General features: G+C 36.4%; 1 protein-coding gene across 7 annotated transcripts in view; it reads right to left on the reverse strand.

The window, feature by feature from the left end:
• CTNND2 (catenin delta 2) overlaps nt 1-27,993 on the reverse strand; it is a 938,008-nt gene that overhangs the window by 608,331 nt on the left and 301,684 nt on the right. The window contains exon 1 of one of the 7 annotated variants that reach the window (XM_030813913.1): nt 14,160-14,432. The exons of 3 other annotated variants lie outside the window; for them this stretch is intronic. The gene's annotated coding sequence lies outside the window, so the exon portion shown is untranslated. Of the gene's footprint in view, nt 1-8,415; nt 8,554-14,148; nt 14,433-27,993 lie in introns of those variants that run through there. 3 more of the 7 variants (XM_030813912.1, XM_012501685.2, XM_030813914.1) reach the window with 3 other exon arrangements.

Consider the following 27,993-nt stretch of genomic DNA (forward strand, 5'->3'; position numbering starts at 1 on the left):
CCTATACTTATACCACAGTAGAGAAAGCTGCCTTTCTATATTTAAAGGGTGAAAGACGAAGTACCAGAATCCCAGGCTCAGCCAAAATCGATGACTTGCATTTTCTCAAATGGACTTTGCATGTGTTCAGTCTGCATTTATTCATTCATTGCTCCAAATATCCATTTCCTCTTCTCTACCCTTTCCTTGTTCCTCAAGTCTAGCAAAAATGCCTTTGCCTTTCAATTTTACAGTGATGAATCACATTACTTCATTTAATTGCCATCTGTTCTATATATACGTACATTTCTGACCTCACTCTCAATCTCAGCACCTGAGAAGAATTGTCCACTACTCTCATAGCACCAAAAACGCTTTCCTAAATTCTGTTAGTTACATTCCTGTCTCCTCTCCTGGACCATATATGCCTTGATGACAGGGACCATGCTTTTGCATTATCACCTTCTTCTCATCTACCATAGAGTGCTCTCAATACATGAGGAATAGATGGATGAGTGGATGGATGCCTTACTTGCCCTCAACAAATAATGTTTGCATCCATATGAGAAAATGTGCAATAGTGAAGAGCAAACTAACAATATCAATCTGGGAAAGTTTAAAATGACATTAAATCACTTTTATAGCACTTCCAATGCAGAATTTCTGTTCAATGATCTTTTTCCATGAATTGCTCACTCACTCTTTCTCTCTCTCCCCTCTACCCTCTGTGTCATCATCGTACATCCTTTGTATAACTAACCCGTTTTAGGAATAATTTTTTCAGAACAGAAATATTTGAGTGACAAAGGATGATGTTTATCCTTTCTTACTCAATGCTCTTTGTTGAAACTTAAATAGCTAAATATCCATATCAATGGAATAATTATACATGCTCTTATCACCAAGCATCATGTACTTGACTTGACCTGGTAACAGCATTTTACTTTGTTGGTCTCCTGTTTCTTTCCGCACAAACTCTTCTGATGGTTTCTGACACACCATCTCCTGCTTTCTTTCCCACCTCTTTGGCTGACCCTCTCATTTTCCTCTGTGGCTGTCTCTTCCTCTCTCAAGCCACCATTGTCCTTGTGATTCTTCTACTTTCTCTGAACAAGCTCATCCATTCCGAAAGCCTCAATGACTAGTTCTTGGTGTTTATCCACTGACATTCATTCCCAAAACCAAGAGGTTCGCATACAAAACCAAAATCAACCAAATCCTACAAACCTCCTCCCACTTCTTTATTTTCTTATCTCACAGAACGATAGCATCATTTGCCCAAGTTGCCTGATCCACAGATTTGCAAATCTTTCTAGACTCTGTCCTCTCCAGACATACATAACAAATCGTCTCTAATCTGCCCACTGAGTGATGCACTAATACCACTCCAGTTTTGGCCACAGGTATCTCTTGCCCAGATTCCTAAACGCAGTATTCTAATTAATCTCTTGCCCTGTTCATACTTGCTTTCAATCTGTTTTCCACAATACAGCCAAAAATTTTCAGTAAAAATAACAAATGTGATTATGTTACTCATTTATTTAGAATCTTTTAGTGGATCCTTATTTCCAAAGGATAAAAATTAATTTTCTTAACATTATTATATAAAATATAGTTAGATATAACAATTATATACAATTAAATAAGATTAAATAATTATATATAAATATATAATTAATTTCAAAAGGTTACTTATTACAGTACAGTTATATTAGAAGATGACAGCATCTTCAAAAATATGTTCCCGTTATTGGCCACCAAGAAATGTACATAAAACTTTTCAGAGTGAGGAAGAACACTGTTCTGGCTTTTCAGAAAAGCATCAGTAGATACTTGATTTCTATCAACCTAGCTGCAAAGCTCTCTGTCCAAATTGTGAAATCTACATTAAAAAAAATAAACTCAGTCATAAAATTGACACTTTCAGATGCTTTTATCCTACATAACTGCATGGCAGAATAATACATTTTTTCATCATTTACCTCCTTCCTAGCAGAATAATCTGTTTTCTCATAATTTACCTTCTTCCTAACATAAAATGTTCTAACGAATTTCAGAGTTCAGTAGCTCTTTGAGATTTGAGTGTCTGTCAGTATTTTAAGACTAGGAAAAGTTTTCAGTCTCTTCGGTGGCTGGAGAATTTCCAGTGAGTTATCTAATTTGACCATTGGAAACCAAAATTTGTCCCCAACAATATGGTGGTATTGCTGCTGAATTTCTCTTAAATACCCACAATATCAGATTTTTCTGGTGCATACATGAAATGCCAAGAGTGCACCACCTTCTCACTAACAACAACCACAGGTGTGTATTGAGCCTTTCCCACTTTGCCTGGCAGCTAATCACAAGTTCCAATTATTTTTGACTTATCATTATGTTTTATTTTAAGGCAAGAATGACACTATCTTCTTCATCCAAATCTCTAGTATCCTATCACATATTAGGTATCAAATAAACATTTATGGAATAAATAAGTAAAACAGCAGTAGGGCAACAGATGCTTATGTGCAAAGCATTCTGCAAGGTGCTGAATGACACAGTCAGGGAAGATATGAGCATAAAATTAATTCAGGTGTGGATCCTGTTGACAGTTCTAAGTCTAGTAAAATAGTTGAAATCGACACACCATTAAATAGAATGCAAAGTAAAGTTAAATTGTAATGGGATACAAATGAATTTCAAAGATGACTTTCCCTTAGAAAAGATGGAAGGGTGTGGGGAGAAGGAGGGCAACTTCACATGCAGGAACTAGTATTTGAGATGGACAATGGGAGGTTATTATTTGACCACGTGAAAGGGATGTCATTCCAGGCTCAAAGAACAGCAGGGATATAAGCACAGACCTTGACAAATATTGAATGTGTGTGGATGCGTTTCAGAGAGCAATTAGATTCCATCTTATTGCAGTTTAGGGGCAAATTTACTATCAGGCAAATTACATTGGAAGTTTGACATAAGTAAAAGGTTGATATTCAACAATGATCCTGATTTTCTTCGTTTACTGAATTTGATGCACCATCTCATCTATTTCCATACTCCAAATAAGAAACCCTTTGAAATTTTATGGAACTCATGTGTTTCACTGACAAGAAAATAGTTAATGAAATTTAAGTATGTTTTTGACATTTGAGGGTCAACAGTGTAAACATGGATCTTGCACTATATTGCACTGCAAGGATGTTAGTTTGCCAGTCCCTAAATGTCCCTGTCAACTGTAGAGCTTTTTCATAATTAGGCGAACACAATAAAGTCCACTGGGGCTACGGACACCAGTAGATACGGGCTCTTACAGCCAAAAAAAATAGTCTCAGTTTCTTCTGCTTCATTTATGTTGACATTTTTTTTCACCCATTCCGTGTGTTATTTTTCATAGCTCCTGCTCCTCATTGCCTCCAGAGTGGATTTTAATTGCTGCTGTCACATCCACTGTTGATTGAGGGGACTGAGGTTACCATAGGGCTGACATCAGGTAAGAGGGAGTTATTATTAAAATTGTACCCTAACATAATAGCATAATAGTTTTATTATTTGTACAATAAAAGCCATATTGTTACTCTAATTATTTTATCTTCACAATGATCCAATGATTGATTTAGGATACAAAGTATCATCCATTTGTGTAAAGAGTAGTTGAACTGGGCCAGGCACAGTGGCTCATGCCTGCAATCCCAGCACTTTGGGAGGCTGAGAAGGGCAGATCACGAGGTCAGGAGTTCGAGACCAGCCTGGTCAGCATGGTGAAACCCCGTCTCTACTAAAAATACCAAAATTAGCCAGGCACGGTGGCACACACCTGTAGTACCAGTGACTTGGGAGGCTGAGGCAGGAAAATCACTTGAACTCGGGAGGTGGAGGTTGCAGTGAGCTGAGATCGTGCTACTGCACTCCAGCCTGGGCGACAGAGCAAGACTCAATCACAAATACATGAATGAATGAATGAATGAATGAATGAATAAATAAATAAAAATAAAAAGAGTAGTGAACTGGCAATCACATAGGTAAAGTGAACTGGCAGTCACACAGGTAAAGTGAACTGGCAGTCAGAGAGGTTAAGTGAATAAATCAGGATCACTCAGTTAGTGGGATAGCAGAGGCAATACAGAGATAGCTAGCCCATTGGTATTTCCTATTCTTGATAAGGTATGTAATACATGCACGCATGTCAATGCTTTTGTTTCATCTGAGAAATATATTTCCCCACTGCTTAGGAAGTAATATATTCAAAACATGAACATTCTTACATTAACTTGTTTAAATCCATGTGGGACAACAGGATTGATTTTACTGTTCATTTCTTACAATACTGTGCATTCAATTAAATACTCTCTTTACTAAAGCAGCTTAATGATTTGAACATTTCAGTGTGATCCGTTCTCAGATCAACTTCAAAAGACTGAATTTAAACCTATCTTCAAGCTGTGAAGGTTTTAGTTCCTTTCCTTTTTTTTTTTTTTTTTTTTTTTTTACTTTTTAAAATTCCTCTGCTGGGAACGAATTAAGTACAGCCTAGCAAAGGATAGATCCACATTTGCATCCTGCTAATCAAACAAGAACTTGTAAGGATGTAGCAGTGATAAATGTACCACCGTTGAAATCTTTTATATAAGCTGGAGCAAAATGAACTGTGACCAACAGATTCCTTCCACAGCCATCACCCGTCTACATCGCTCCAATGTGCGGAAGTGTCTTAATGGATGTACATTATCAAGTCTGCAGGCTTATTTTCAGTCATAAAGAATAGTGTACCAGATGCTCTTGGTACACTGAATTTGTCACACTGTAGACAAGCTAATATCATTATGTGAGACCACAGGGGAAAAAATAAAAGATTCACATTTAATCCATATTAACTATCAGGAGACCCATCAAGGCAGTTGGGCTGGCTCATGATACAGCAGCTTCTAGCAAATTAGCAGCCCATAACAACTTAGTTATAATGAGCTGCAAGATCTTACACCATAAGCTCAACTCCATTAAACCGAATTCAAGTACATGAATTCATGTACAAAGTATAACCTTAACATCTGTCTGTGCTTAGCCAATATTTTGTTTACGCCTTTTTAGGAACAACCAAATTATCTTTGTGTCCCCTGAAACTAGGGACTGTAATTTCCATCAGCTGCAGTTTTACCTGATAGAGAGGGCTGGACTGATCACCACTGGCCTCCCCGGCTGCAGCGTGCAGCAGCAAGCTATGCATCATCCCGGCAGCTGTTCCCTACATATTGGGCCAGTTTTTTCCCAAACAATTTTCCCTTGCTATTCAAGTGGGAAAAGCAATAGTCTCCTCAGAAATTAAACAGTCAACAAAGCATGCATATCTAACAAATACTGTAGACCTTGTATTTAGTTAAGCCCAATGAGTTAAATCCTATCCTACTCTACTCAGCATGGAGAACATGTTTTAATAAACTTACGTCATTTTTTTTTTCTCAAAAAGCAATGTCCTCCTTCTTTTCCCATAGTGGACTGACTACTCTTTAGGGACTCAGGAAATACTATCACCATTATTATAACTGTTATTTCTCTTTTACAGATGGGGAAATAGAGAGATCGACTACCCATGGTTAACCAGTTGCTAAGTGAGGAAACAGATATTCAGTATATAATTTAAGGTATTTTCCATGGAGTTTTATGTTAAGAATGAATACATATTTATGGGAATAATCTAACTTTCTTATTATTTTTCTGTCTTAAACAACAAGTGTACATTATTCACTTGAGCAGTGTTTTCAAAATTCACATCTTACCTGCAGAAACCTTAGCATGCAGAAAAATGGGTACTGCATATATCGTTATGTCTTTTCTAGAGTTTTACATATCCAAATCTGATCTAGTTCTAATCAATCTAGATGCAACGTCTTAAAGTCTCATAGAATTTTATATGTGGATGGGATCTAGAAAGTCATTTAGTTCATCATCCTTCTCCTTCAAGCGTCAGCCTTTCCAGCAGTTTCTCAGTGAACACTGACAAGAAAAGCAGTTCAAACCCCAACGTATACCATTCCATGGAAGGATAGCTCTGGTAATCAAATTCATAGTATGGTTTCTTATAAAAATGAAATGATTCTACCTTCTGTTCTACTTCTCGCTTCTAATTTACCAAAGCATGAGACTGACTTTTTCACTGACATAGCAGACTTTGAAAAACCATTTGAAAAATCTTCTCTTCTGTAATTCAAACAGGGGTAGTTTAGAGGTTTCATCATTGTTTTTAGAAGCCCCCCCTCCTCCTCTGCCCACACCTTTGCACTGCTCTCTTGTTTTCCATGGCCTCTTCCACAACTCTAAACACTCAACAGTTTATATATGATTTCACATATGGTGTGAAAGTATCACTTTTCTTATAACTTTGAAATTAAACTTCCAATAATGTAACTTAAGGTTACAGTAGCTTTCTTCCCATTATGAAATAGCTGCTTTATAGGAAACCTGAATTCAACTATAAGTAATTTTTTTTTTCTGAACCCCTGTCAAACAGACTTACCTACACTACAGACTCTTCAGATGATAACTTTGAACCTGCAGACAAGGTGGGACATGCATCCCAAATTTTTCTTTTTTTAATCTTTTTTATTTTATATTTTTCAGCGTTTTATGTTCTTCTTGAAACAGAATTCTGTATCAAACATATGCATATTTTCTTAGCCCTGTGTTACCTGCAAATTCTATAGCTTGCTATGAAGACATTAGTCCAAGTCTTTGATTATAGTTTTGAATAGAAAGTACAGAGCTCAATGATTTGCCACAGACTCTTTTTCAGGTTGATAGTGATCCATTAAACAGCGTATCCAAAGGGATATATAAACATATGTCTACTGTATGTTATCAACATACACAGATCAGCAAACACCTTGGATTGTTTTCCAGCCCCTGGATGGATTGCACTGTGATGTCAACGTTATCTTATTGGCTCCCTATCTGCAGAATTGCTGGTGGTGATGGACTCATTTGCAAACCAAGAGCAATCATTCAAAATTATATAACTGTCATCTTTTGTTGACCCCCAACTCCAGTAATAACCAAGACAAGGGTTCTTACAAGGACAAATGTCTAAGCTTCATAAATTACCTATTTCTCATATCTCAGGTTTCAAATTTGATTGTTAACTTCCTTACAATATGCTCAGTGATGCAGCTTAGCTAGTAGGGGCAGCAGTTGCCTCTGAGGTGGGGTATGGGAAGGGACAGTTTGAACTTATGTTTAAATGTGCTGTTCTCAGCTTTAGTTTTTATTATATTTTTATATCATAAATGTTAGTACAGCAGTATTTGTATCATGTATAAATAAATGAGCATAAAGTGGATGTTCTTACTCAGAAGACTTTTACTGACCAAGGAGTGAGATTACCAAAGGATGGAGACCAGAGGATGAGACACCCACACAGAATAGGCCAGGGAATGAAGTGAGAGCCCATTTCTGCTCATCTGGTCTGCATTACAGCTAGAGTATACCCTAACCCGACACTGGGAAGCCCCTGTATGAGACACAATAAATTCCTAATCATTTGGAAGGGATCATAGAATTGAAGCTTTTAATTTTGCAGTTATGGAAACTGAAGTGGAGAGAGATTAAGTGACTAAAATGAGCAGCTTTAAAGCCCATTTGGGACATACCAGGGAAAAGAAAATGAAATGAAATAAAGTTCACATCAGAGTGGGATCTGATTCTATTCCATTGTTCTTTCTCAAAATATATTGCCCCAGTTAGGAAAGAAACAACCAAAAACCAAAACAAAGAAAGAAAAGAAAAAGAAGGAAATGGAGAATGATAGTCACTGAACTACACCTTTGGGCACCACATAAATGTTGACAAATGTTCTGGTGAGAGCATTAAGCACAGTGAAGTAACAGCAGTACATTCCCTGTGCAGAATATTCACCTTGTAACTTAAATTCAGTCGGCATTCAGCCTTCAAAAATTGTGACCACCCACCTTTTCTAAAATAAATAACACCAACACATCATCAAAAAATAAAGGTTTATATATAGAAATATTCAGTCCTAATCTTGCTCCAGTAAAATATTCTTCTACAGATGGAAGACGAAGACACCACACACTTCATAGACAGCATCACATGGTGCCTGGACCACAGTGATAAGAAGACTGCCGCTGTCACTCTGAGAAAGTTATATTCAAAACACATGCATCTTTTCTTAGAATCATACAATTAGAATGCATTGGTGCTAGCACAGAAAACAGCCTCTGACCACCAATCTCATATTATCATCTCCTCTACACTACAATGAAGGGGCTTATTTCATACCTGGTTAAATACACTAAGAATTTTGTATCAAATGAAAACTCACGTTTTCTCAAAGTTTCTCAAAGACATGAACGCTATTTTTAAGCAAGGCTGATAAAGTTTTTCTGGCTTCCTTCTAAAAATGAATGTAAACAGTAAGCTCTTACATAACATTGACAGGGATAGACTCACTTGCCCTCCTTAGGATGGGTGTAGCCTCTATGCAGCCATAATGCAACTGAGTCAGGAAGCTGCATTTGTAACAGTTGCCCTGGGAATTCTGACACCAGTAGTTCCCATGGTATCCACCGTCATCCTGAGCTCCATGCTGATCAGCGGCTCAAAAAGTTTCTTGTAAGGGAAAAGTGCCTGGAGCACCTGGATGGAGGTAAATCGTAAAACAAAACAGAAGGGGCGTATGCAGTGAGAGGGGTCTATGAACAGGCAGAAATCTAGGAGGGTTTTCTAAAATCTAAGTGAGATGCTTAAATTGAGTAATGCCCATGGATAGAAGAAGGCTGAAGGAGGGAGGGTCAGCTTCAGTTAAGTACACGTGGGTACAAAATCCTGTGCTCATTTAATTCTGTGATCTCAGAAATATCATGTAATGGAATAATTACTTGGTGTAAATTTTCACATCAATCATACTGGAATAATGTCTAACACATAGGGTCCTTGTGAAGATTTAATGAGATATTATGGGTAAATAATCAAGAGCACACTGGATGTGCAAAATAATTTTATTGATTTTTATTTCAGAATAATAACAAAATAAATGGAGAGGTCAGGTTTATACACTTTTAAATGAAGAAATGTAAATTTCCTATTTAATTCTACACACCCAGAGATAAAATAAGTTCCTAAATGGAATATGCATGACATCTGGTAGGTATCTATGCACTCTATTTGCCAAATACATGCCCAAACGTACCAGCATCTGCAAACTAAAGTCAGGGCCAGGGCAGCACCTCAGGGTTACATCTGATTCTACAGACACAGCCTCACAATTAACTGAAAGTCTCCCTTTTTAATTCTTTTTCATCTCCACCTCTGTTTTTACAGTTTCCAATTTTTGGAAGACGTACTCCATGACAATGTGGGTGCAGTTAATCCCCCACCATGGCAAGCAAATTTAATTACATTTAACATTTCAACACTGAATATAGTATCTCTTGAAGAGATTCTATTAATGCTGATGAAAATTACCAGAAATTGGTTCAGAAGAGCATGGGGGCTTAAAATGAACTGAAGCAGATAAAATTCATGAAGAAGGAACCTGTGACTAATGCGAAAGCTATGCAATAAATAACCATCTTCAGAAATGCTCTCCTTGTAGGAACACGTATGCAAATGTTACTCTATACATGAAAAACAGTAGTGGAGGCGGAAAGGATGCAGAAAGGCTCTAATTGTTTTGCCTTGTACTAAAACAATTAGACAGTTGACCAACACTTAAAATTAGTTTTTGTTCTATATATATATATATATTTTTTTTTTGGTGGGGGGGAGGGAAGCCAGTACTGTTTAAAGTCACAGACTAACTCAATATTTGTTATTCCTAGAGGAAGGACCTCCTATAATGTTGAAAAATATTTACACACTGGAGAACATCATAATGTAATTAGCCACAATGCAGTGTTTATTAAATTCCTAGAGCTTACAGAGTTTATTTTTAAAATCATATGTGCTGAGTTTAATTACACGTGTCAAAGGTAGCATGAACTTCATGGGATAGAAGCAGGTAATTTGATTCAAAAATAACAAAAATGCACCCACTTTTGCTCTGTTTTCCAGGTAAGCTAGTATTAGATATGGCCAAATAATATCACCATGCACATGATTAACACTGACTGGTAATTCTTAGGACCCTAAAGATACGTTTTGTTTTTTTGAGTAGAACTTGATCAGAGCTACTGACTGAATATGATTCCATAAAAAATCCAGGCCACTGAATCATTTTTCTCATGCTAATAGAGGATAGAAACATAAAGAAATACATGATTTAGTATTTTAGAAATTATATATACTTCTTTATGTGTTCTTTGTTGAAAACATACTTGGGAGGAAATGCAGATAAATCACAAAACCCTAGGGAGAGCTGGGGCATTACAATAATGGCCATGCTTTTCACACTGGAAGGAACAGGCAGAGCACACGGAAGTCAAAGGCATTTGTGACATTTCCACAGCTGGAGGGTGGTAACAGGAGACAAAATTTAAGGTTGTTTCCTTAAGAGTCTGTCTGATACCATATACCATGCCATAGAAGGGAAATTCTCAGGTCTTACTCTGCTCCGATGGAGAGTAAGAAGGGTGTTGGAACATAAGCAATTGTGAATCTGCTGCCTGTAACTGACCACTTCTCTCCTACTTAAGACAGAATAAGGGGTTGCAAGTGATAACCTTCAATACTCACTGCTGTATCTGTTTCACTTTTTTAATTGGGGGAAAAAGAACACTGTATATTTGATGTTAGAAAAAAATGTATTTTTTTCTAACTCACTATATTTATATATATATTTTATATATATATATAATATATAATATATATTTATATAATATATATTATATATATTTATAAATATATATAATATATATTTTAAAAATATATATTATATATAAAGTATATATTTTAAAAATATATAATATATATTTAAATATATATAACATATTCTATATAGTGAGTTAGAAAAATATATATATATATAACACTATATTTATATATAAATATATAAATATAAAAATATAAATCTGATATATATATATATATATATCAGATTCTCATTTGTTTGTTCAATAAATACACCAGGCACAGCCTAAGTGCTAGAAATGCATCAACAAAAAAAATCAGACAAAAATCCCTGCCTTCATGAAGTTTACATTCTAATGGAGAAAACAGACAGTGAACCAAATAAACAGACTACATAGAGCTACCTGTGGTAAAGGCAATTAAAAAAAAGTAATTCAGGAAAATAAGACGATGGGGAGACAATTTAAGTAGAATAATTGAGAACAGCGTCATTGACAAGGTGACATTACAGAAAAGATGGGGAAGAATGAGCAGGTAAGGCGTGTGTATACCTGGGCTGGGGGGTGGGGACAAAGGAGGGGCTAGGATGGTGTTTCAAGCAAAGTCAACAGAAAATGCAAAATCCAAGTTCTGGGGGCATGTTCTAGGAGAGGTGAGGAGTTTCCTGTGCAGGAGCAAAAAGTGAGAGGAGGAAACATCTTGGGAGGCGTGGGAGGGATGAGTGGCAGGTGGCAGAGCACAGAGGCCCTTGTTGGCCGCTGTAGGGACTTCTACTCTGCAGAGAGTAGTAACATGATAGGATTTACATTTTCATAGGATTCCTTTGCCTGTTATTCAAAAATAATCTTTATATTCATTTATTAAAGGTTATTTTGTGTGTCACTTAATATTTATTCATCTCAGCTACATGGGGAGGACATAATAAACACATTTAAATGCTTCATCGCACTGTTCATGCTCTCCCTGGCCATGACACCACTACAGCAATTACTTTACTACATCCCAGGTACTAGTTCTCACATCTGGATCCCAGCAGACTTTTTAGTTCTTGATTCCTATGGAATGTCTCTTCCATTTTTATATGTGGCAATTCAATATTTAGAACAGAGGAAGCACTCAAAAACACATTTGTTGAATACAAGACATTTTGAATGCAAAATATAAGACTTCTAAAATAGCCACAAAACACAACTGTAAATCAGAATTCACATGTTAATAAGCTACCTGTAGAAACACAAACATAAATCTTTGTTCCCACACCATTCCAACTGGAACTTTCGGTCAGACTTATTAGCTAGGATTCTCCAATTTGGCCATTATCATCATATAAGAGTTGAACCACATCTGGAATTGTGTGGACAAATAAATACACATATATTTAACAATGAAAATTCTTTTTTCTTAATTGTGTGGATAAAATTTATGAGTATAATGGGCAAACATATATTTTTAAACAATTGAAACTATTTTTTGTTAATTGTGTGGATACAATTTATGAGTAAAACACCCCAGAAAAAATTTTGTAACATGGCATTAAAAAATTCTCATAATTTTTTTTATCACGTTTGACTCTCTGCTTTTGTTTAAAATGCCACCTAAAGAGCCTACTTAGTATGTTTTCAGATATATCCACATAATATAAATACCTGGATTAAAAAAATGTAAGCATTCAAATTTGAAATATTTACATTCTGAAATATAAGGGAATGGGCAATCATAATCATACCATCCAATGAGTTAACTTAATTGCATTTTTAAACTCTTTATTTGGATCACATGCACATACTGTGTCCTATACTTTGAAGATTTAGTGTCACGTACATCTATTAGATTGATTTACAAAATGTGTGAGCACCCACACACTATATTCCTAAAATGAGACTTCATAGTCATTTACTTTTATAGTTCAGCAATATTATTAAATTACAGTCAATGTGGAAAACACTTCCAAAGGTCAAAGTTTTCTTAAATTACTTTCTAAATCCATACCATTGAGATTGACTTTCACGCCTTAAAAAGAAAAAGATTTCTTAGCTTTAAGACAATAAACTTTTACTTTTATTTAATAATTAGTTGAAATGAAATACTTAGTAAGAGATGCCCTCAGAGTAATATATGCCTTTCTTCCTTTAAAATAAAAATATCCATGGGTAGGCAATTAATATATCAAAACATGAAAATATGTTTCTGATAAAATTAAATCATGTTTAAGTTAACATGGTCATTCTTCACACTTAGTTTATAACTTACAAAGTCATTCAAATTTCAAATAATATTAATCAAATATAAGTTTTATCTTGTGTTTGTCAAAATTAAGGTGAAAATCATTTTCTATCACTATTATTATCCATTTGAAAATACTTTAAGTTTAGAGATAAATACTTAAGGACTTTTTTATAAAGACTTTATAAATACTAAAGAATCTCTTAGGCATTCCATTTTACTGCACTCACAATTCTACCAGGTACAGCTATCTTAAATACATAACAATCTAAAACATAATTCCATAGATTGCCATTTTATTCAATCACTAGTTTCAAAAAATCAATTTGTTTCTCTAATCTGTTGGGTATCACAAATATTTTTTTTTTAACTACAGTGGTGGCACAGGTGAAATCTGTGAAGTCACTGTACATTTTGGGCAAAAATTTTCTCAATGAGTTATTTGAATAAAAGCAATCTAGAAACAGCTGGTAAAGGTTTTCTATAATTAAGGGGTGTGTGCATCTTATTTACACCTGCACCATTTAGAGTGATAAAAACATGTAATTATTGTATTCTAGTTCTAGTATAAACTTATCACTGAGAATCAAATAATCTCTGCCAAAAAGAGAAATCTATGCAACAAGTTAGCTGCCCGGTATATTAAATTTTTGGCTACTTTACATGGTGACTCTAGTTGGGTGATTTTTTTTCCTTTACTCTCCATGAATAATTTCTTTCTGAATAGGGTTATTCCTTTAATTGTGCATCGAAGGAAAAAAAAAAAAGACCTACAATTTCCAAATTAACTCTTATTTAATTCTCACAGAATTGTAAGTGATTACGTACATGGATAATCACAACTTTCATAAAATCTAAAGTATATATCTATGACACACCAAGTCTTACTAAAAACAATAATTAAATGGTTATAATGGTTAGTTAATAGGGAAATGACCCATGAATTCTTACAACCACTTTCTGTTTAATTTGGTTATTTGGTTTTACAATTTCAATGTTCAGATGCTGAATAAACTGATAACTGTGAGGTCAGAAATAAATTCTTACCATATTTTCTACACATAACTTTAACCTGCAGTTTTAAAACTTTAGTTAAAATTATCACAAAAACAACATTCATAATGAAAGCATTGAAAAACCAAACACGGTTAGTTTTCACTTTTTGTCTTTTACCTTTGCTGTACCTTTTGAAATAAATGGTCCTTAAATACTTGAAAACTGTAGTCTAGGCAAACAAGACGACTAGTCCCAAAGATGAAAGGTTACTCTTCCCTCCTTCCCCAGGCTGTGGAGCAGGCGGTTCCTGGCATCTTACCCACCTCCTCCTCCCTCCCTGCACCACGGCAAAAAGGAACCACAGAGCAGCTCAAAAACCGAGAAGGGAGTGAAGAACAGCCTCGAAAAAGTCAGGACGCTGAATTATCCTATGGTAATTTCTGCTTTCACTGGCAAACAGTTTAAGAGAAAGCAAAGCAAGACATATCAGAGATACCACAAGCCTAGTGGTTGCTGTCTTAAAAGAGAAAAGAATAGAGTTCAGCCAGGCACAAAGGTCTCCATGGCAACAGTGAATTTAGACCCCCATTGGCATTATTTATGCAACATTTCATCACAAAAGGACCCTCCCACTAGCCTGCCTGGCAAATTCTAGTTTTCTAATCTTCCGTTCCTTTGCCTTGAATGTATCTGGATTCTTAGCTATCTGTATGTTAACACTAAAACACACACACACACACACACACACACACGAGACAACAACAACAACAAAAAACAGATCATGAAATGATTATCAAACTCAAAACAGACTTTACTTCCTTGATGAATTCAAAAGCAAGAGACAGATTCAAGATTGTTTAGAGTTCATATTCAAAGCCAGTCCAGTTTTGGTTTCACAAGATGAACAGCTATTCAACAAATAAGTTTATTCAAATTATTTGGTTTTTTCAAATAGATTACAATTCAAAGAAAGTACAAAATGGCAAAATCTAACCAACCCAAAAGGCTCACAGGAAAGAGAACTTGCTAGATATGGACTTTGAAGCTAAATTTTATATAATGATATCCATCCCCACCCACTCCTAGCTATTATAGTACCTCAAACAACTCCTTTGAGTCTTTTACCTGATTCTTTCTATTTTAGCCACAGCTTCCAAGAACATAAATTCGGCAAAGTATTTTAAGCACTTTTTATTGACCTGTGTACCAAATGGATCCCAGGTCCACATTTTATAATTAGATGACCTGGGACAAGTTACTTAAAACAGAGGTAACGCCCCAGTGGAATTAGGTTGCTGTGAGTATTAACGAGATGATATCTGCAGAAGTACTTTCTTCAATTCTAAAACAATATACAAATGTAAATGGTTAGGATAATATTTGATGGCACTGAAAGGAAACACTAGTCTTCATTTGAAAAGGGCTGTATTTAGTATTAGTTCAAATAAGAACTAAACAAGGTGACTTCTTAAAAATAAGATTTTGTAAATTTTTTTTTTTTTTTTTGAGATGGAGTCTTGCTCTGTCCCCCAGGCTGGAGTGCAGTGACACGATCTAAGTGCACTGCAAGTTCCACCTCCCAGGTTCACGCCATTCTCCTGCCTCAGCCTCCCGAGTAGCAGGGACTACAGGCGCCCGCCACAATGCCCGGGTAATTTTTTGTATTTTCAGTAGAGACGGGGTTTCACTGTGTTAGCCAGGAGTCTCGATCTCCTGACCATGTGATCCGCCTGCCTCGGCCTCCCAAAGTGCTGGGATTACAGGCATGAGCCACTGCGCCCGGTCCTGTAAATTATTTTTTAAAAACATACAAGCTTATTATTAAAAATTCAGAGTACATACTTTGATAAAGTACAGGGTAGTCCTTATTCCATACACTCCCAGCATCAAATCCATTCTCCTTTTTTTAAGGTCCTCTGAGCTGGCCGCACCATGGTCAAGCTATCGTGACATCCCCCTGCCCTTGTGATAATGCACTTTGTGATATTCCCCCGCCCTTGTGAATGTACTTTGTACGATACATCCTCCCCACCCTTGTGAATGTACCCTGCCCTTGTGACAATACACCCTCCCTGCCCTTGTGAATGTACTTTGTACGATACATCCTCCCCACCCTTGTGAATGTACCCTGCCCTGTGACAATACACCCTCCCTGCCCTTGTGAATGTACTTTGTACGATACATCCTCCCCACCCTTGTGAATGTACCCTGCCCTGTGACAATACACCCTCCCAGCCCTTGTGAATGTACTTTGTATAATACATCCTCCCGCCCTTGAGAATGTACTTTGTAACATCCACTCCCTGCCCGCAAAAAAACTGCTCCTAACTCCACCGCCTATCCCAAACCTATAAACTAATGATAATCCCACCACCCTTTGCTGACACCTTTCTCAGATTCAGCCCACTTTCACCCAAGTGAACAAACAGACTTGTTGCTCACACTAAGCCTGCTCAGGTGGTCTCTTATAGGGACACATTTAACACTTTTTATACCATTGCTTGCCTAGACCTAGATGCTTTATTCACCTTTACTTAGGTATTGATTGACATTATGTTGTCTTTAAAACAATTTTGCAAGAAAGTTCATGGGTGCCTGTTTTTCCTGTTAATGCATGTTTAAGAGGATTTTCCATTACCTGCAAGGCAGGCAAATGTCCCCATTATGTAACCCTCAGAGGCATTTTTCACCTAGAATGGAATGTTCGTGGTACCTCCAGAAGCACAACTCACCATCATTCTCTGTGAAGGTGTCCCTAGAATTGTGCACTACTTAGAAGGTTATACAACTTTGGGATCACACTTTTCCTCACTCACAATTCTGAAGAAATCATTCAGTTACCTCTGACACTGAAAACTGCAGAATAGAATTAAAAAGCCAGATTGATATATCCCTCTGGTAAGAACATTACTTTCCCAGGTGAGAACTATTGTAAAAATAACAACCCATACATTAGCTCCTAGTTATCTCTCTTCCACATCTATTGCCTTTTTTCTCTCTTCTGCTTTATTTCTTCATACCAGTCCCGTTTATTTCTGCACTGTCTGCTTGATGCTTCTAACATGGTTTCATTTCAGCAATAGTTTTTTTTTTCTTTTTTTTTTGAATAATCTTTGCCAGCTCATTGTTACTCCTTTCATGCCTCCTCTGTCCTATGATTTCTTCTTTGATTTCATTTTTGTTCATAATTTTAAACTTATTCGAGTTATAAAAAAATGGTTAACTTTCTCTTACATCACCTGGGGGTAATTTTATTTTTCTGTGGTTATACTTTCTCTGCCTTTTGTGTATTATTTTTGTGTTCCTTTATTCTCTTTCTGATTTCTTTGTGTCTTCCTTTTTATGGACAATGTCAACCCACTATCTTTAAACATTCCAGTTTATTACTTATTTTTGAATTATGGCAACCTTTTCTTGGCCTGACTTTTGCTTGGTAACAGACTGGGGAGGGGAGCAATTCTAAGTATGAAAAAAAGGGAAGGCAGCTGGTAGCTGAAAATGTAGTTCTTATGCTACCCACCCCCAGCCCCTGACATTATTTTCTCCTATTGGAGCTTGTCCTTCATAGAGCTTCATCTCTCCTGTGTCCCTTCATGTCTTCAGAATTCAGTGTTTCAGTTGAGGATTCTGGCTCAGGAACCTGTCTACCTTCCTTCCTTCCTTCTTTCCTGCCTTCCTTCCTGTCTGCCTTCCTGCCTTCCTGCCTTCCTTCCTGTCTGCCTTCCTGCCTGCCTTCCTGCCTTCCTTCCTGTCTGCCTTCCTGCCTGCCTGTCTGCCTTCCTGCCTGCCTTCCTGCCTTCCTTCTGTCTTCCTGCCTGCCTGCCTTCCTGCCTTCCTGCCTTCCTGCCTGCCTGCCTTCCTGCCTTCCTTCCTTTCTGCCTTCCTTCCTTTCTCCCTTCCTCCAGCCTTCCTTCCTTCCTCTTCTTTTTTCTAAAATGAAATATGCATAATGTATGATATCTGGGAAGATATGTGTAAACTCACACATCTCCTTCATATGAGTTTGTGCTGATTTATTTCCTAGTATTATTGTAAATGGAATTTTATTCACAATCCTCTTGTACTTTTGGTTCATTTTAGTGTTTCCAGGAAAGAAGTACAATAAAATCAACACTGTGAGACAATCATAATAGTGGTTTAAGGGAAATCCCAAAGATGCGAAAATGTTTACTCTGGACAAAGTTCAACAGTATTCTTAAGTAAAAAAAAATCTTTGCAGACCAGAAATAGTGGGAGAAAGCCCTCAATTTGATCAAAACCACCACCAAATATCTACCTAAAAATTATAATCAAAACCTCAGCATGCTTTTCTGGGGGGTAAGGGGCCTGACTTAATGGACAGTGGATTCTAAAATTTATACAGAAATGCACAGAGCTAAGAAGATGAAGCAGTCTTAAAGGAAGAGAATAAATGTGGAAGACAGCCTACCAGATAACATGGTGGACTAGAAAACTGCAGTCATAAAGATTGTGTGGTATCCATGTAAGGAGAGACAAAAAGAACAGTGGGGCAGAAGAGAATCCAGACGCAAAGCCACACATACACCTGATTTACAAGATACACGACACTGCAGTGCAGAGGGAAAGACAGTGCCTTCACCTGTTGAAAAAAAATGCAACGTGACCCCACTTGCGAAAAAAATAAAAAAATCAATTCCATCTGGAGTGAAGGGCTAGATGTGAAAGATTAAATGAAAATGCTTATATGCAGCACATGCATGACCTTGGAGTAGCCAAGGCTTTCTTAAGCAGGACACAAACCGAGCTAACCATAATGGAATATAAAAAAAGTTATAAATTGGGCCATATTAAAACTGAGAACTTCTGTTTACCAAAGACCCCATCAGGAAAGTGAAAGTACACTAATGGGAGAAGATATTTTCATTCTCTCTTTCTCTGTATATGCGTAAGTCTGAAATGCAATGTAATATGACATTAATAGGCAACCCAACAGAAAAAGGGTAAAATACTTAACAAGCACTGCACAAAAGAAAACAACCACATGACCCATGCGGCCAATAAATAAATGAAAAGACAATTGATATAGTTTGGCTGTGCCCCACCCAAATCTCATCTTGAATTGTAGCTCCCATAATTCCCACACGTCATGGGAGGGACCTGGTGGGAGGTAACTGAATCACGGGGGCGGGTTTTTCCCGTGCTATTCTCATGATCGTGAATAAGTCTCACGAGATCTGCTGGTTTTATAAAGGGCAGTTCCCCTGCATATGCTCTCTGGCCTTCTGCCATGTAAGACGTGTCTTTGTTCCTCCTTCACTTTCCATCATGATTGTGAGGCCTCCCCACCCGTGTGGAATTGTGAGTCCATTACACCTTTTTTCCTTTTAAATCACCCAGTCTCTAGTATTTCTTCATCACAGTATGAAAATAGACTAATACGACAATCAACTTCACTACTTACCAGGGTACAAAATTTTAACCACTATAGGGTGCCACTAAGTACTCATTAGAATGATTAAAATTCAGAGAGACAGATAATGCCCAAATTGTCAAGTATTGGGTGTTATTGGAACTTTCATAAAACTGTAAGTGGGAATATAAAATGTTAAAATAAATGTGACAGTTGTGAATTTCTTCTAAAATTCTTGATAAACATACTCTGTTTCTCAGCAATTCTACTAGATAATGCCACAAACTAAAAAATGTGCACATAAGTGCACCAGAAGACATCTCCTGTAACGCTCACGTCAGTCCCAACTGAACACTAGAGAAATGCCCAGTCACTAGAATGAATATAGTACATGTACACAGTGAAATCCTGTTCAGTAAAGTAAATAAACCACGTATAACCACGCACACTATTATGACTGACTCTCACACACATAATAGTGAGCAAGCTGCACTTGCTGGAATATATTAGGCTGGTGCAAAAGTAATTCCAGTTTTTGCCATGATAGCAAAAACCAAAATTTTTCTGTATGTATATTCTACTTTTAAAAAGGTTCTAAATTATTTTAAATCCTAGATTTTTGAAAGCTATGACAGGCATGCACGTATGAAAACAGGAATATCATTTATTTACTAAATGTTCTTGATCTAAAACAATCAATTTCAAAGGTTTCTAGCAATATTGTTGCCAATTTTCTTTTTAAAGAAAATGAAGGATTTTTACTTTTTACAAAATAAAAGTAGAACTAAAGTTTAAAGGAATCAGTATTTGCTGTGGTTCTCATTAACTTTAAAATAATTGACTATGCTGTGGCCCTTTGGACAAATCCAATCTTTTGGAGAAAAAACAAACAAACAAACACACACAAACAAAACGTATATGTTCATGATGTTCATGTCCTGGCAATTTTTATCTACTCATATGGACAGAGGGGTGGAAGAATAAGTAGCATTAACACAGAAAAGTTTTAACATGAAATAAGTGACTTGGTAGTGATTCACAAATAAGTTAAAGTTAACATTTAAAATGTTTATGCTAACAAAACTTGCTATTTAGGAGAGACTTTAAAAGACATGACTCCTGAAATTTTGGCTTCTTATTTTCTGATAATCAGCATTTCAGTGTAAAACTCTGTAATTCTATTTATTATCCTTCCAGACGCTAAGGTATAAAATTACACACAATTGACAGCCAAATTACCGCGTCTGCCTTCCAAGGGACATGGGGAAACTCCAACACAAAGATTCTTTTGCAATTAAATCCTTGCAAGGAGTAATATTTTTAGGGCCAGCTCAGCTTTTATCTGTAATCCAGCAGTTATCGCTGCTGAAATGGATTGCAGGAGGTGGTAAGGAAAAAAATGGGAAAACAGGATGAGGAAGGAAGTCAAACAAACCATGCTGGACTTTTGCCTAGGGGCCTTGTAGTGACAAGTACTCAGATACGACTGAAACCCCAGTGCTGCCTGCTGCTGCACTAAACTCTTGAAACCAAGTGTCAGAAAGACTCAAAAATAGGACCATTGGTACTAAGAGACTAGATGTATATGTCATCACACACTAGCTAATATCCCTGAATCCAGTGTAAATTCGAAGTCTGTACTAGCAGTGTAGGGTATATTAAATCTATTAATAATATATATTCTGGCGGGGTATGAACCTCTTATTTGAGACCTCACATGCCTTTCTTCAATCTGTGATTCAAACTAAAGCTCATGCAATGACAGATGAAGAAGACAAAATCATTTCAGAAGCAGCTCTCTACCTGGCATGAAATTAATTTCACTGTATTCAAAGCAGGGTTTCTCAGATGGAATGTATAATTGACCATCTCGGTAATAGTTCAGCTTTAAACGCATTGGCATACCTGATGTTGTAAATTATCAATCCATGAAATTCACATGATTTTATATTTTTGGGATTAAAAAGCTTGAAGACAGCAATTTCCATCCAGTTATCAAATACACAACGACAATGACTGCTAGAAAATTAACTTAGAACACACTTTTTAAAACGCATTAATTAATTAGAGGTAAAGAAACACATCTGCTATATGGAATCAGCACCACTGCCTCCTAAAATGCCACAATGCACCAGTTCTACTATAAATATATATTCTTTCCAAATAATATTGATAACAACAAATGCAGGATCTCATTTTTAAAGTAATTTCTTTCTCCAAGACACATACACACATGCACACATGCATGCACACCTTTGCAGAATGCAAAATTTTAAATTACAAATTGAGAGTCTCTTTATGGCAGAACTAGGAGGATTTTTTGTTTCTTACCAGATGGAAAGCATCTATCATATTTTATCCTTTTCTAGATCTCAGGCATAAATTTAAAGCACTGTCTTCTAAGAAATAATTCTACTTGTTTGACTACTAAGAATACTGCATCCCAATCACCCAGCATTAAGAGTGGCATTTGTTTCAATTTTTTGCATAATTAGCTCATGTCTTTACTTGATATCCTTTAACATTTATGTAAAGTGGTGATCATGAATAATACTCTGTCAAGACAGAGTGGGCCCTGTTTCTTTGGCTGGGCTTAGGTATTATGTCATTGCCCTTGGCTGAGGCACCTAAGGAATATCAATAAGAAAAGGCACATGACTAAGCATTTTAAGTTCTTCCCACAATGTGCTTGGCTAAGGCACTAGCCAAAGAGACTACTTTAAAAATATTTATTTGCAAAGAGAAATAAAACAAATCAGTAATTTCTTGAAGATATATCACATTTCAATACATCAAAGCGTAAGTATATACATGTTTTTGTACAACCATTCCCTGCAGGATATATTTGCCTTGGGTATTACAAAAATCCCTTACATTTAGGCTGGAATATTTTGTCCTTTAAAGAGTTAACTTCCTACAGCCTTGGGAAGTTCAAATCTGCAGAGGGTAGTGGTTAAAGGTGCTGCCTTGGAGGTGAGGGTTACTGGTGGACAAACCGGCTGAACATGACCGGCATTCCCCTATGTCTAGGACTCTAGTGTTCTCTTTGCGCTTTCTGTTTGCTTATCAGCATTTTTTTAACTGATAGGAGTATTTAAATATTTGGCAATCAATCTTTCATGAATTCTAGTATATTTGTTCCATTTCTTCTTGACTGCCTGAGAACAAGCTTTCATTTGTTCTTTGTACTATGGTGAGGTTTGGTGTGTGTGGAGCAAGACAGGCAGCGAACCCAAATAAGTCCAACGGAATCTCTGACGATAAAAGGATGCTGCTCACAGCTATGGCAGCACTGTATATTAAACCGATGTGAATCACAACAGGCTCCGTTACTTATCATTTGTAGAAACAGCATGTTGTTCTTCCAGAATTTTGAAGACTTTTCTTTAAGACTTGCTGAATATACCTCTATTTCTGAACAGTGCCTATACATTGGTATCTTAAAAATGGGGCCCTTCCGTGTATGTTACAGCTTAAGTTCGTTCTAGAACTGATATTGCATTATTTCAAATCAATGTTTAGATGTCCATAGGCTTTGCTTACAGCTTTGTAAATCTCTTAAACACTGACTTTGCTCCCTTTATTACCCAGTCCATCTGGAATGAGATGATTCCTTGGTATTTCAAAGCTGCTGACATATCTGATGGACTGGATGAAAATTTAAGGCTCATTTAGCTCTACAGATTTATGTTATATTCTCTATTTCTTGCTCTAAGCTTACAATTTGGCCTTAGCCAATAATGCGCTTTTTTTAATTCACCAATGAGCATTCCGAATTAGGGAATATTCTTTTTTTTGAAACAGGGTGTCAGTCACCCAGGCTTGTGTGCAGTGGTGTGAACACTGCTTACTGCAGCCTTAACCTCTCAGAGTCAGGTGATCCTCCCACTGCAGCCTCCCAAGTAGATGGGACTACAGGTGTGCTCCACCATGCCCACCTAATTTTTGTATTATTTGTAGAAAAGGATTTAGCCATGTTGCCCAAGCTGATCTCAAACACCTAGGCTCAAGTGATTCATCTGCCTTGGCCTCCCAAAGTGCTGAGACAATGGGCATGAGCCAGGAAGCTTGGCTGGGAATATTCTTTAAAAATATAATAATAACAATGAAGATAAGTAGAGCTGGTATTTTATTCAGAAGGCAACTCACCACTGGATAATGAGGAGAGCTCATCTCCCATATCACTGAAATTACCCTTTTCCATATTCTCATGTGATAAAAATAGCTGTATTTTTGTTGTTGTATCCAAAAAGCAGTTTAGCCTTAAAGTAAAATGTTATCATTGTTTCTGTTTACATCCAATGAGGCAAGTTATTATTATCTCATTTTATAAATGAGGAAACAGATTCAGAGAGGTTAAATAATCTGTCCAAAATCATGTTTGTGTTCTTAACCACTAGAGAGACCTATCTATAATCATTTACAAAGTTTTAAGTTTGTCTTCTAGGAGCCATGGCTAACAGTCACCATATCATGTTCTTATTGGGTTTGTATAATAATGATAAATCAGATTCTCCATCCCTCTACACTACAACCAAGGGGGATAAGTACTGATGAGGAGAAATTCCAGCTCCCTAAGAATCAGGTAAGTTCCTAGGTGTGCCAGGACTCCAGGGGGGTCTCCTACCCAGCAATCCCACTAAGCAATTCTTTACCACCATGGTTTTGTCAACCATTCTAAAGGTAATCAAGGCTGATATTGTATACACATTTTAAAATCCTTGATCTGATTACATTTAAATGGTATAGTGTTGCGCCCCCTTAAATAAGAGGAAACACATATCACCTTTCTTTTCATTAAGCCTCGTATGGGAGGGTTTACAAGTTGAGGGAAAGGTGGAAGTGTCTATTTCTTATAGTCTTAACATATGAATTGAAGATGAAGAGCTGGGAAAATATATCTTCTCCATGAAAACTGATGAAAAATATGAGACTTAACCAAAAGATTTCACAAACAAGTGTAAGTATAAAACTTTAATATTTATTATAGTGAAATTCATTAACAGCTGGGTCAAAAAACATGAAAAGGAAGTCAGCATCTTGTATTAGTGTATTCTCACACTGCTATCAAGAACTACCTGAGACTGGGTAATCTACTAAAAAAAAGATGATTAATTGACTCACAGATCTGCATGGCTGAGGAGCCTCAGGAAACTTACAATTACGTCAGAAGGTGAACGGGATGCAAGGCACGCCTTGCATGGCAGCAGGAGAAAGAGAGCGAGCGAGCAGGGAACTGCCACACACTTTTAAACCATCAGATCTCATCAGATGTCGTGAGAACTCTGTCACAAGATGGCACCAGGGAGATGATGCTAAGGCATTTGAAACCACCCCCCTGATCCAGTCACCTCCTAAGCCCCATCTTCAACACTTGGGGATTACAATTCCACATGAGATATGAGTGGGGACACAGATCCAAATCATAACACATCTATAGCAACATCAAAAATGTATGGGACAATCTACTTAAGCAGTTCATGATAACAAAGAAATATTTCCTGGAATACTAAAAAAAAATTAATAATACATATTAAAGGAGGAAAGTTAACTATCCTAGTAAACTTCATCTTGAACAAGTATTTCATTTCTAACAAATGTTTTTGGAAGCTTGTGTCTTCTAGAACTTTTCTGTAGTTATAAATATATTTACACATATTTAATGACCATTTTTGGAGTTTTGAAAAAGTAACTCCTTTTGTGTATGAAATTTTGAAGTTGCCTGCAATAGTTCTTGCCATATATAGCATTTCTTCTCAAACGTGACATCTATGACTGGCAAAGGATTTGGGTTTTTTTTGCTTGTTTGTTTGCTTTTGCTAGTTCTTAAAATCCCAAACAAGTAGAACTTGTACTTATTCATGAGGTCCACGTAGATCAAAGGTTAGATTTATACCCGTGAGTACAATTCAGTGAAAAGTCAGGAAAATGGAAAAGAGATAACGAAAATGGAGTTTAGACTTTCCCTTGGGGTTCTCAGGCCAGGAAGCTTGCTATTCTGGTGATGAGAAATGGCACACTGATTTGGCTATCTAATTTCTTGAGAGTCTTACTGCATGCCCAGGAACCATAAAAGTGGAAGTTTCTTCTGCTCTTCTGATGGCATTCTATGGCCACAGAGTTAATACTTGGGTTACACTCAGGAATTTGATTTAAGAAGTGGCTCCAAAATGCATCAAGGTACCTACTTTTAGCAAGTCCCAAATATTGAGACCACAAATGGTCTTTATCCAATTCTAAAGCAAAACTATAAATATGGATCTGAATTTAAAGTATCTATGATTAAAATATGTGACTTAAATTTCCATTCGTCCATCTATCATCTAGAGTTTTCCTCAGCTGACACTGTCAATGTCCAAGGCAGTCACTGAAGCATTTACCTGCTTACAGAACTACATACCTATGCTAATACAGCAAGTGTGTGGACACACTGTTTTGTCAAGTATGGGAAAAACATTTGCTGACACCTAAATTCTAAGCAATATGTGAGGTACACTAAAACTAAAAAAAAAGAAAGAAAAAAATTGTATTATATGTATCAAATATTTTCCACAGATATATTTAGTATATTGTGTGTTGTAGGTGAACAATTGTACCAACATGTGTGCACATCTTTTATATGAAGATTAGGCCAGGCATAGTGGCTCACGCCTGTAATCCCAGCACTTTGGGAGCCTGAGGCAGGTGGATCACTTGAAGTCAGGAGTTTGAGACCAGCTTGACCAATACAGTGAAAACCTGTCTCTATCTAAAATATTTTTAAAAATTAGCTGAGTGTGATGGTGCACGTCTGTAATCCCAGCTACTCAGGGGGTTAAGGCAAGAGAATCCCTTGAACCCAGTAGGGGGAGGTTGCAGTGAGCCAAGATTGTGCCACAGTTGCACTCCAGCCTGGGTGACAGAGCAAGACTCCATCTCAAAAAAAAATAAAAAATAAAAAATAAAAATAAAAAAGAGAGATCTTGGGAATCAGATGGTGCAATTCCTACCACCATTAAAGTCAGAGTAAAACCGAAGTATATTTATTAGTCATTTCTACCTCTTATATACAACTATGTCTGGTAATTGTGACTTGATTTTGTTTGAACAAAATTTCTATTTTTAGTAGAAACAGAGAATTACTTGAACCTGGGAGGCGGAGGTTCCAGTAAGCTGAGATCACACCAATGCACTCCAGCCTGGGCAACAGAGCAAGACTCTGTCTCAAAAAAAAAAAAAAAAATGAAGACTAGCCCAGGAAATTGTATTTCAAAATTATTGGGCAGAACACTTCCAGACAATGATGTTAGTAAATTAGCTTAGTAGTAATAAATAGCACAGAAATCAGAAGGTAATGAGAGCATTGGTGGTAAAAATGCGGTGGGAAGAAAGGACCAGCAGACACTGTGAAGTCATCCATGAGTGCTTGCCTCCCGGTGAGATGGCAAGCTCACAGGTAAAGAGCTAAATTAAATGGAATGAATCCAAAGAATTCTAAATCTGACAAATACTCTAATTTGACTTGCATAAAACAGCAAGGATTTTTTTTATACATGATACTCTATTTTAGTAATACTATATATATAGATGTCAAAATATCTTAGAATGCTGCATCTCTGAATGTATAACTAAGGACTATGTGAATAATGTGTTTGCATCCACAGATGTATAAACGAGAACATGCATACGCGTATTTCACATCAACATAATGTTGAGCAGCAAAATATTTGAGAACGACAGGAAAGCTGGTATCACATTGTTTCTTTTTCCCATAGCATTCTTTTCACCTTTTTTTCTCTTTATGACCTAATTGGAATCATGAAATTCCATTCTTCTCCACTTTGCATAGACTCTTTCTTGCAATCCTATGGAAAATGATGTATTGCTCTATAAGAATTTTATTTTTCAGTGAAAAAAATGAAAGGAAGACACATCGTATTAAGCGATAAATAATTGGAACAGATTTAATTCCAGTTATTAAAAATAAAATTTAGATCTCTAAATTTTAATGTGATCTATTTGAAAAGCCTTAATCATTTTAAATTTATTCCAATTATTTTATTAGATGTAATTGCTAATATTTAATTGTTCACTTCTCACAACTCATTAAGATTTTAATAACATATTTTTCTAAATGCGAATATATCATAATAATAATAAATATATCTGCTGCCTTATAGTTTATAAAATGGATTTACATAAATTATCACTTTTGATCTTCTTAATAATCTTTTAAGTAGCTATTAAAATCTAAAACCAAAGAGATATTATGAATTTAATAACAGAAAGCTAATTTAGATCAAAATTCTTATTTGAGAAGTTAAATTAGCAAGCTAATTACTGAACATACTCAGGCACACATTCAAATATGCTTTGATACTTAGGTACTGCTCATTAAAGAAAGCACCTAGATAGTAGCACTATGTCTCAGAACATTCACCAGAACCTGTTCAACTCAGATCTGCCCCCACCAAACACTCTAGCAGATTTTGCCAAGTGGGGAAAAGTGCCCTCCTCCCTACTACCCTGTGTTCCCAAGGCTCAGGCAGGCATTCCTCCAAGAGGGTGTTAATTAAGTTCCCTTAATAATAAAGGGATGTAAAGCACTATGGGATACAATTTCTTCCCTTAACAATATAATTTCTTTAAAAATATATTTTATTATTATAAAA

This window comes from Nomascus leucogenys, chromosome 6 (genome assembly GCF_006542625.1).
Source record: "Nomascus leucogenys isolate Asia chromosome 6, Asia_NLE_v1, whole genome shotgun sequence".
NCBI classification, from domain to species: Eukaryota; Metazoa; Chordata; class Mammalia; order Primates; family Hylobatidae; genus Nomascus; species Nomascus leucogenys.